Below are 12,351 nucleotides of genomic sequence, written 5' to 3' on the forward strand. Positions count from 1 at the left end.
TGATGTCTATGTCCTCTGCATTGACCATGGCTTCTAGCTCCCCCATTTTGTTTCTTAAACTCCTTGCATTAGTATATATGCAGTTTAGATCCTGGCATTTTGTCGTCTTCATTTCTTTTCCCTGTGCTTCAGTCTTTGGTGTCTTCTCTTTTGCTACAATCTTTCTAACCTCCTCTTCTGGGTTAGTTGACTCCTGTAATTTGTCTCTTGTTTCTTCCCTGCCTTTTTTCCCCTTAGTATCTTCACGGGATACCTTCTTCCGAATCATCGACGCTAGGTCGACTGTCGGCTTTCCCCTTTCTCTTAGTTTAAAGCCTGTTCTATTCCTCTCTTGACGTTGTTTGCTAGAAGTCTTGTTCCCGCCACGCTCAGGTGCAGTCCATCTCTCCTGTAGAGCTTGCTCTTGCCCCAGAACGTTGTCCAGTTCCTCACGAAGTGGAACCCTTCTTCCTCACACCATCTCCTCATCCATGCATTTATTGATTGTAGTTCTTCCTGCCTTTTCACATCTGCCCTCGGTACCGGTAGGATCTCTGAGAATGCTATCTTCTGGGTCATCATCTTCAGTTTCCTTCCTAGAATCTTGAACTGTTCTATCAGCGTGCCTCTTCTGTAGTCTCTCCTGCTGACATCATTCGTCCCGATGTGGATCATTACTGCGGTCTCTTCCGTCTCCGCTCCTTCCAGGACCTTCCCAATTTTGTCCACGATGTCCTTGGTTCTCGCTCCTGGGAGGCAGGTCACCAGTCGATCCTCTCTTCCTCCTGCTATGTGGCTATCCACATGCCTCAATATCGAGTCTCCCACCAGGATCGCTGACTTTCCCTTCTTCAATTTTCCTATCGGTCTCAGGTCAATGTCCTCGGTGTGCTTAGCTCTCTCTTCTTCTGGGCATCGACTAGCCAATTCTTCCCCCTCGTGTGGTATTCTTCTGTGGGTGTCTTCTTTGAGGTCATCTGCTTCTTGCTCCCCCTTCCAAGTTGGTGTTGCATCATCTCTCATCTGGAGTTCGTTCTCTTCCACCCTCCTCCTGTATGCTTCCTCAATGAATTCCTCGAGTTCCCTGACTTCCTTCTCGATGTGTTTCTCACTCCTGAAGTCTTCAAATGCCCTGGTAGGGTCCTCCGTGGTGTAAAGTCCTTCTAGCTCCTGTATCTTGTCCTCAAGTCGCTTGACTTCTTTCTTCAAGCTTTTCAGCTCCTGACACCGACTGCATACGTATGACTGTCTCCCCGAGGGGAGGTAGTCATACATATGACAGTCCGCGCAGAATACTGGAAAGCTCATCTTCTGGTTACCTTCTGCTTCCATCGGGGTTACTACTTTAAGAAAACAGATAAGTTTACGTGTTCCTTCGGTGCCTGCTTCCTTCTGCACCTGCTTCTTGCTTTACTGCCTTCTGCCTTTGTATGGACTGCCTACGCTCTACCTTTCCTTACTTTTGTTTGTGTGATTGTTTGTGTGACTTTCCTAAGAATATCATTTTCCCCTATGACACATTTTATTTCTGTGCAGAAGGCTACTTCATTTGACAGGTGAAGTCATCTGCTATTTTTATATTCAAGAGCTCGAAAATAATAGACAGTTGCTATTCCTTAAAATTACTAGTAATTATGTATGCAGATGGCAAACTTTAATTGATATAAGTCCCCGTCCTTTGGCTTCAAATATGATGAAGTAATTAACTTCTTATAAACCATTAGCCTTTCAACCACAATGAAATGCATCTGAAGTCCTGGTAAATAGCACCTCGCGGTTGTGCCGAGCCATCGGGATGACTTGCCCTGGAGGTACCAACTAATAACGCTTGTCTCAACTGTCAGGAAGGTGCCGCAGAACCTAATGACCGTCTTCAAGAAATGCTGAGGCCGCTCTAAAACCCTCCTGGTATCCCTATGTTTCCTCATTGCTCCAGAGCCGTACAACCCACCAGATCCTAGTATAAAGGCTGCCCCAAAACTAGACGTGCAATTCTAGGCATGGATCTGCATGCAAACCCGTTGAGCAATAGATGCTAACGATCAATTAGCGCTCATTGGCAGTTACGCGTGGATTCTATAACCTGGTGCACCTAGCTTATCTCATGCACAACTGCGAAGAGGGAATGGCTGGGGGAGGAGCATTGGCAAGCAAGTGGCATTCACCGGATTTATGCACGTGGTTATAGAATACTTGGATTTTTAATGCTGAACAGTCGCTAGACACCAGCATTTCTATAGGCCTTTGTCTGTTGCAAGTGCTCAAAATTCTACTTCTTACATTCAGAAGAAAATTTGAACATTCTCCGGCCTTTACTGAGAGACTGATTGTTCCTTTCTCCACTCCACCGATCAAAATCTCTTATCCGTTCCATCGATGTGACCTATCATTTATTGCACCTCACGGAAATCCATCTTTTCCGTCACAGCACCATCCTTATGCAACTTGGACAGCGAAAGTCCACATCTAAGTTTAAATCAGAACTTAAAACATTTTTATGTAAAGATCATTAAAATACAGAAAATATCTTTTATTTCATCCCTCCTTTTTATTTATTTGTTCATTTTTATAGCCCTAGGATAGGTTACAATAAAATAAAATTAGGGAAGTTCTAAGTACCCATCTGTCCCGAAGGCTCACAATCCAGCTAAAGTACCTGAGAAAACAATTAATAAATTATTTATTCCCTTTTACCCTTCTCCTTGTTGTTTTTTTTTTTTTTTAAAGTATTTCTTCCCCTCCCTCTTTCCTTCCATGTCTCCCATATCTGGTTTTGCCTCTCTTGTAATTATGCCTATTTTTAACATTCAACCTTTCTTTGTACAATTTGCTTTGTTGTGCACTGCTTAGATTTTTTAGCTGGTTTTAAGAAAGGTTTGGACAAGTTCCTGGAGGAAAAGTCCATGGACTGTTATTGAGACAAACATGGGAGAAGCCACTGCTTGCCCTGGATCGGTAGCATGGAATGTTGCTACTCTTTGGGATTCCAGAATCTTGCTACTCCTTGGGATTCTGTATAGAAATTTGCTACTATTTGGGATTCCGGAATCTCGCTATTCTTTAGGATTCTTAATGGAATGTTGCTACTCCTTGGGCTTTGGCCAGGTACTAGTGACCTGGATTGGCCACCGTGAGAATGGGCTACTGGACCATTGGTCTGACCCAGGAAATCTATTCTTATGTTCTTAGATAGGCAAATTATCAAAATAAATAAACTTGAAACTTGTTTAGACACAAAATTGCACACTAAAGCTTCACAGAGCTGCCTTTATAGAATTCCTTCATATCCCAAATAATAATAATTGTGCTAAAAACTGCATGCAAAGTTTTGGTGATATACAAAATTGCATGCAGAATTTAATTGACTAAGAAGCTCTAATGGTTGTAGTTTATGGTTTATTAGTGTTTGATATGCCGCATTTTTCCAGTGTATGGATCAATGTGGTTTACATTCTTCTCTATTCAGCTACTCTTATTTTTCCTTATCTGGGCTCCCAATCTAGGCCAATTGAGGGTTAAGTGACTTGCCCAGGGTCACATGGAGAATTGATAAAAGGTATTTTAACAAGGAAATGGTGCTAATTAAAATCAATTATGAGTTCTGTGCCTAAATTTTACACGAGTGTAAAAAGGGGGTACACCTATGTTTGTAGGGGTGAACCTCTGGAACACACTGCCAGGGTAATGGCATTTATCTGCTGATCGTGTTAATTTTAAGAAGTTATTCAAAACGCAGTTATTTGCCAGCACATTTATGTAAAGATGCTGTAAGTCAGGGGTAGGGAACTCCGGTCCTCGAGAGCCGTATTCCAGTCGGGTGTTCAATGAATATGCATGAGATCTATTTGCAGGCACTGCTTTCAATGCATATTCATTGGGGAAATCTTGAAAACCCGACTGGAATATGGCTCTCGAGGACCGGAGTTCCCTACCCCTGCTGTAAGTGAACAGAAGTGGGAGGGTGTCAAGACAGCTGATGTTTTCTCTTTCCTGTAGAATGTATTTGTTTCTATTATTTTCTATGCTCTTTGGTAGGGGAGGATATCTTCTTCTTCAAGGAACCCACGTCAACACGAGGGCATCCGTGGAAAATCAGGGGAGGGACATTGCATGGCGACACCAGGAAGTACTTCTTCACCAAGAGGGTGGTAGATCGATGGAATAGTCTTCCGATACAGGTAATTGAGGCCAGCAGTGTGCCTGATTTTAAAGCTAAATGGGAACGAAAGGTGGGATCTCTTCACAAAGGGAGGTAGGGGAGGGTCATTGGTGTGGGCAGACTTGATGGGCCTTGGCCCTTATCTGCCGTCACTTTCTATGTTTCTATGTTTGGAAACCTCTTCGTTTATAGGCAGCGTATAAATTTTTTTTTTTTTTAATAAATTAGTTCCAAATAACAGCCCATCCCTAGAAATAGCACGCTCTTAGACTTGCAGCTACTCTAAAAAAGCTCTCATAGCCACTTTTAGATGCGAAATAGAAAACCTCTTTGAATCGAGAGACGAACAAGTCCTTAGCATAGATTAAAAGCGACCCCTTGTAGGTTCAAGAGACCCGACTCCTTTGCCAAGCATCCTCCATCTTTCTTAGGCAGGATAGAGAAGAACGAGTCAGGGTGAAATTCATTATCTGCCAAGTGAATGCGTGATACGTGAAATACAATCTGCTCCGAGCCGCTGTGGAAAAGCTTTGCTTGACCAATATCCTGTGATGTTCTGGGGCCGGTTTGCCTCATGTGTTGCTCCCCACCTTATTAAATTGAAATGGTTCAGCAGGTGGCCAGATGGGATCTCGCAGGGAATCGAATGAGCATACCATACTTTTCATGGCTCAGTTCCTGGTGTATCTTTAAATCAAGCTGCCCTGCTAAAACTACTCACTTCCCTGGAGTTTGGGAAAGAGCCAGAAACTTTTTTCTGCCTTGTTCTGCTGCTGCTGAAATAATTATGCTGGGAAAGAAAGTGGATTCTCAGTTCATCTTAACTAAATCGCTTTAGAAACCACATACATTTTTAAAAAAATCTTCAACCACCTCATCAGATCTTAAAATATTTCTGTTAACTTTTCTAATTTCTGTGCTTTGGGGGTCTTTTTACCAAATAGAGGGTCATTCCTGGGTGCTAGAAATCATTTTTATCGAGGGGGAGTAGAATGGTCAGTTTTCCTATTTTTATTTTTTGTATTAATGGCTACATGGTAATTCTCTCACTAACTCATGGCCATTAATACGTAAGCCCCCCAACTGCCCCACCTATTTTGTAAGTGGTAGGGACTCACGTGCTTAGCACACGGTAAAGCCCCTCGCTCGTACCAGTTAGCATGAAACATGCCTACTCTCTGCCTCAACACTAAGAAACTAATTTTTTTTTTTTTTTTTTTTAGCATATGGATAGCGAAACATAGAAACATGACGGCAGATAAAGGCCAAATGGCCCATCCAGTCTGCCCATCCACAGTAACCATTATCTCAAGTGCTTATCCCACGCCTTGAATTCAGACACAGTCTCTGTCTCCACCACCTCTTCCAGGAGACTGTTCCAGGCATCTACCACCCTTTCTGTAAAAAAGTATTTCCTTAGATTACTCCTGAGCATATTACCTCTTGATTTCATCCTATGCCCTCTCACTCCAGAGCTTCCTTTCAAATGAAAGACTCGACTCATGCACATTTATGCCACTTAGGTATTTAAACGTCTCTATCGTATCTCCCCTCTCCCGCCTTTCCTCCAAAGTACGCCTTATGATGAAGACCACAATACGCACATCTCCAAATTACCGTGGGATGCAGTAAGCACACCTTGGTATTTACCCCAGCATTGTCAAAGGGCCGCTTTGTGAGGTATGTTTAAACCATATATGATTTATGGTTTATTTAGTTATATCTCCTCTTTAACAAGGTGGGTTACAATACCACATTTACAATAAGCATTAGAAAACCGCCATAAGACACACACGTATAGGCTTCATCAATATATCATACAGTCTACCCAGTGAAAAGCTCAGCACCCATGCCAATGAAATCCCCATCTTGTGTTCATAGCTGCATGACGATACTGCCACATCTGGAAATGATTTTCTACAAATGACCCGCTTTTTTGCCAGCTCGGTTGCTGGTGCTTTGTAGGGCTGTTGACTACACCGCCATCTTATTTTCACATGATAGATCTTGCTGCCCTGACAGCTGCTTGGCCTGGTCTCAATTTCCTTAAGAGGTTTTGAAAACTGCAAACGAAGTTATTTGGCATTTGCAGAAGATTTCCACCAAATCTCCCTAGAACCTCAAGGGCTGTGTTTACATTGGATTTAACCAGCAAGAAAATTAAACCGTACAGTCTGGTTGCTCACAGACACAGACCATGCAGAAAGTGTAGGTGGGCCGTAGCTGGAGTAACGGCCCTCCTGGAGCTCATTCAGGTACCCCTGGAGACCTTTAAGCACCAGAGTACAACAGAAGAGTTTTCCAATGCTGGCCTTGCGATCTGTAGTAAGCATCAGCTCTTCAAAGAAACAAATCTGCCCTACAATTCACGCAAAAATTCATTTTAACTTTAAAAAAAGGTGCATTGTTTTTCAAGTGATCTGGGAGAGGGAGAGTGTGGCGCAGTGGTTAACGTTACAGTCTCAGCACCCTGGGGTTGTGGGTTCAAGCCCATGCTGCTCCTTTTAACCCTGGACAAGTCCCCAGATACATTAGATTGAATATGAGCCCACTGGGACAGAAAGGGAAAAATGCTTAAGAACCTGAATGTAAACCACTTAGGCAATATAAAAAGTAAAATAAATAAAATCTATGAAAGCGGGGCAAAGTGTCTCCTATAGCAGGCTGACTAACCTGCTAAGAAGAGCTTTAGACTAAACACAGGCCACATCGAGATAAGTGGATGCGAGGGGGGCAGATCTCTAGTCCAGGGCAGTGGTTGGGTCACTGGAAGAGGAAGGTTTTCTGAAGTCCTTCAGGCTTTCCAGAGACCTGACCTGTGCAGGCAACAAGGCTACAGTTTTGGGAGGAATTGGGTTTAGGAGCGCTTGCGTGCTGTTTCCAGTAGGAGGGATCGTCCAGGAGGTAGGCTCAGATTCAAGGCGATGCACAATTCTAAAAACAGTTTAAGACAATGTACAGGGAAACAAAAAAAATGAATATACCAAATACAAGACTTACAGGATTTCAGCTGGCTCTTAAATCTATCAATATTTCATTCTTCCCTCAAATAAATTGGTAAGGAATTCCACAGTTGGGGAGCCACAACCCAAAAAATATATTGTCTCCGCGTATTAATGGTTTTAAGTGAAGGAACAGTTAGCAGATCAGTCACCAGACCAAAGTATTCTAGTGGAAGTGTAGGGAATTAGAATCCTATCGATGAAAGCTGGGGACTTATAGAGCTGAACCTTAAGCCATAGCAAACATATTTTGTAAATTATTCTATGCGAAACTGGAGATTTTTTGAGAAGTGGTGAAACATGATCAAATTTCTTTGCTTTCATGATAATTTTAATAGAAGCATTTTGAATTAGTTGTAAGCGACTAATCTCCTTTTGAGCAATACCCTTAAATAGGGCGTTACAATAATCAATTTTAGAAATGATCAGTGAATGGATTAAGATGTTTAGAGATTTGGGTTCTAAACAGTTGGAGATTGAACAAATTTGCCATAGTCTTAAAAATGTTGATTTAACTATGCTGATGATATGATCACGATAAGACAGTGCTATTTGCCCATCCCCTGAGGAAGGCACTTCCAGAGGGCCAAAACTGGGGTCCCTGTTGGGATTCTAAATTTTAAACTTTGAATGCTAATAAACTATACCGTTGGTTGATTTGGACATCTCACTTATCATACACTGAGGCAAGATACCTTCCTTTTCCCACTGGGAAGTTTTTATAGGCCAATATAAGGCCCTTGAAGACGTGCCGTACAACGAGAGATTAGAGAAACTGGGCCTCTTCTCCCTTGAAAAGAGGAGACTGAAAGGGGACATGATCGAAACATTCAAGATGCTGGAGGGAATAGACATAGTAGATAAAGACAGGTTGTTCACCCTCTCCAAGGTAGAGAGATCAAGAGGGTACTCTCTAAAGACCCCTCCATACCATCCAACTACCGTCCAATAGCAAATATCCCTCTCCTCACCAAACTGCTCGAGTCTATCATATCTACTCAGCTCTCTTCCTACTTAGAAAGATTCTCCATCCTCTTACCTTACCAATATGGCTTCAGACCCAACTTCTGCACTGAATCCCTATTGGCCTCTCTAATCTCTAAGGTTCAGCAACTGCATTCTCGTAACAAGTTTGCTGTCCTTCTACAATTCGACCTCTCCGCAGCTTTTGACGTTGTCCACCATGACATTCTAATTTTCCAACTCTCCGAGATAGGCATTAGCTCCATAGTTCTTGATTGGTTCTCCAAATTCTTGCGCTCCCGTTCTTACATGGTTAACATGAGCGGCACCTCATCCTCCCCCTGGACCCCGACTTGTGGTGTCCCACAAGGCTCACCCCTCTCCCCAATCCTCTTTAACATTTACATGTCCTTCCTGAAACTACTCCAACTATCCCCCCTTGAAACTCTTTACACTTACGCTGATGACATCCTCGTCCTCCTTGAGACCGACTCGAACCTCACTAACCTCTCCACGAACATATCCTCATGCATAAAGAACCTCCAATCCTGGGCATTCACAATGCATATGAAACTAAACGAGTCCAAAACAAAACTCCTTTGGCTCGGCCAAAAATTAGACCATCTACCTTCCTCCATCCCATTGTCCACCGACCCCCCATTACAGCTCGAGTTCTCAAGCAAAGTTCTGGGTGTCACCTTAGACTCTTCTCTATCCTTCAACGAACATCTCCAATCCCTGGTGAAGAAATGCTTCTTCAGCCTTCACATGCTAAGGAAAGTCAGACCCTATTTTCACCAAAAACACTTCGCAGTCCTAGTACAATCCATCATCCTCTCCAGATTGGATTATTGCAATTCTATCTACCTCAGCCTAACCAAGAAAAGCCTCCACAGACTTCAGCGGATTCAGAACGCCGCAGCTAAGCTTGTTTTCGCGAAAAGCAAATTTGATCACGTCTCACCACTCCTGTCTAAGCTCCATTGGCTCCCAGTAATCCCCAGGATCCACTTCAAATGTGCGTGTCTGGCCTACAAGATCCTACATGGCATCCTTCCTGCCATTATCCCTCTATCCTGGAACTCCCCAACCCCTACTTCCTCCAGATCCTCCCAAATTTTTAAACTATCCTTCCCTTCCATAAAAGGTATTTCCCATGTAGGCAAACTTGGGTCATCCCTCCCCTTTAGAATCACTGAGATCTGGAATAACCTCACCTCCCCTCTCCGAACCTCAAGCTCCCTCCAACTCTTCCGCAAACACCTAAAAACCTGGCTATTCTCAAAACTGTAACACTTCCCCCCTCTTAGGCCTCTCACCTTCCCCCTTTACACCTAACTCTTTAATCTCTCCACTGTAGTTCTTCTCTCATCTTTCTTCCTGTAAACCGTGCCGAGCTCCGCATTCGTGGAGATGGTGCGGTATATAAACCCAAGGTTTAGTTTAGTTTAGTTTAAAGTTAAAAGGGGATAGATTCCGTACAAACGTAAGGAAGTTCTTCTTCACCCAGAGAGTGGTAGACAACTGGAACGCTCTTCCGAAGTCTGTTATACTGGTAAACACCCTCCAGGGATTCAAGACAAAGTTGGACAAGTTCCTGTTGAACCAGAAAGTACACAGGTAGGGCTAGTCTCAGTTAGGGCGCTGGTCTTTGACCAGAGGGCCACCGCGTGAGCAGATGCTGGGCACGATGGACCACTGGTCTGACCCAGCAACGGCAATTCTTATGTTCTTATTTACTTACTGAAAGTCTTGTAGATCACGGTGCCTTTTAAAGAACCAAGCAAAAGAGATATAGTTCATAAGCTTTCAAGACTTCACAGGCTTTCTTTTCATATATCATAGCCTACAAAGACTCTGGCTTTAGCAAAACAGAAAGAAAACCTTTCTATTACACCGTGAAATAACAGTCTTCATAAACATCTAACTTCTAGAAAACCAGAGGCTTAGGTAATGAATCCTGCACAACAGCTTTTTCCACTCTTACTGGGAATAAATTTCCTAACCTAGCAGTTTTGCTTTTATCTTTTTTTATTCTATTTCTTCTTTGTCTCTATGGGTTTTTTTGTTGGGTTGATTTTTTTCATCAAGAATGTTTTGAAGTGGTAACATGTTGCTTATTCTCACCTGTCTTCTCCCCTACCACTTTCACTAGGTTTGAGCTGTCATTTTTACTGGTAGGTGGGTGTCGCTAAACAACATGTCCTCTTTTTCTCTCTCTCGCTCTCTCAGTCCGAGGTCTATGGCTGCTTCTTTTATGGACAGACATTTTGAAATGATGGCTTTACAAAGACAAAGACTTTTGTGGTCGTCAACAAAGACAAAAGCTTTTGTGGTTGTCATTGTTACTGATGTTGGATGTTCTCGTAGCACAAGACCCTCTTCACAAGGTGACATGTTCAGCATGAAACCTTATATTAAACTCTAAGAACTGGAATGAATGAGTTGTCCAAAAAAAAATCCCAAATCAATCAACATCGCTGCTAGGAAACCACACAGTTGGAACTCGGAGCATTCTCAAAGACGTGTGAAGTCAAAAGAGACATCATTTGTCATTCATATATTCTATAAATAAAAATCAAAACCAAGCCAAAAAACACCCCCAAACCTCAGAATGAGTTGGAACAAAGCATAGGTGAAGATCCTCATTAACAGAATCAGAAGAACCTGAAGCAGCTCGTTCAGACAAGCAGTTTCTCCTTCGTTTTATAAAATATTTCTTTAGGATTCACAGCTTTTCAACCTTTTCTGTAAAATCCTTTATCACTGCCCTATGAAGCAAACGTTTTTGCAAGAAAGGGGGTGGGGGGTGAATGGTAGCAAAAGCTTGCAGAATAAATTATGAAGTATGCTCATTTAACTGACGCTATCTGTCTCTAAGGAAGTTGGGATTCTCTAGCACCAAACATCTACTGCTCAACTAGACTAGGTCAGACTTTCCAGCATTATGCGCATCTGAACAGGGGTACGTGGGGCCTAGCGGAGTGCTTAGATCATTGGGTTAAGAGCCAACATAAGCCAGGCTTACATTCCATTCTCCCACTACATTCTCTGGGGGTAATTTTATGAAAGGCAGAGGAGACCGTTTGTAAAACAATAAACGCTCCTTTATGTACTTGGACAAGGCGTATTAAGCACTTTCTATTCAGGTATGCAGGCTCACAGTCTATGTAACGTTCCTGAGGCAGTTGAGGATTAAGTGACTTGGCCAGGTAACAGCACAGGGTTTGAACCCACTGTGGCCCTCTCCTTATTTAGACCTGTTTCAGGAATGTCCAGGTTAGAGAAAGGTGCTCTGGATTGAGGATTAAGGCACGACATCTCCTAAATCCTCCAGTGGTTGCTGTCCCCCTCCCTTTCCCCTGTTAGGGAGTGTGCATTAATGGTCCCTTTTAACAAGCTGCACTAGAGGTTTTTAGAGCTTGTCGGCGCAGTAAATGCTCCGGTGCCCATAGAATCCCTGTGCGGGTCGGAGCACTTACCTCGCACTAAAACGTCTAGCGCAGCTTGACAAAAGGGGAGTGTACGTGCTGTACCTCCCACAGGTATACAATATACTGTATGGCATTTAGCAGACGCTAATCATTAGTTTGCTTTAGTAAAAGTGCCCCTAAATAAGTAGAACCTTTGGATGAAAAGGCCTCTGTGGCAGGAACTATTTAGCATGTCCCATTGTAAACTGCAGGTAATTCCGTTGAAAAAAAAATTAAAATAAGACTCCTGGGGCAGGCCTGAGGGCCGAAACATGTACATGTCGAGTCATTGAGTTGTGAATGTGTCATTTAGATGTTTTGAACAATAAAGATCTTCATATCATCAGAAGGATTGGAGGACACTTTTTTACAGAACAAGAGGGCATTCGGAAAAGTTGAAAGGGGACAGATTCAAAACGAATGCTAGGAAGTTCTTCTTTACCCAACGTGTGGTGGACTCCTGGAATGCGCTTCCAGAGGGCGTAATAGGGCAGAGTACGGTACTGGGGTTCAAGAAAGGATTGGACAATTTCCTGCTGGAAAAGGGGATAGAGGGGTATAGATAGACGATTACTGCACAGGTCCTGGACCTGTTGGGCCGCCGCGTGAGCGGACTGCTGGGCACGATGGACCTCAGGTCTGACCCAGCGGAGGCATTGCTTATGTTCTTATGGGAGAGGAGGAGATAGTGGATGCTGCGGATGGACCATTTGGCCTTTATCTGCCATCATGTTTCTAGGTTTCTATAACCATAAAGCTCTATGACATCACAATG

Source organism: Geotrypetes seraphini, chromosome 19 (assembly GCF_902459505.1).
Source record: "Geotrypetes seraphini chromosome 19, aGeoSer1.1, whole genome shotgun sequence".
Classification (NCBI taxonomy): Eukaryota; Metazoa; Chordata; class Amphibia; order Gymnophiona; family Dermophiidae; genus Geotrypetes; species Geotrypetes seraphini.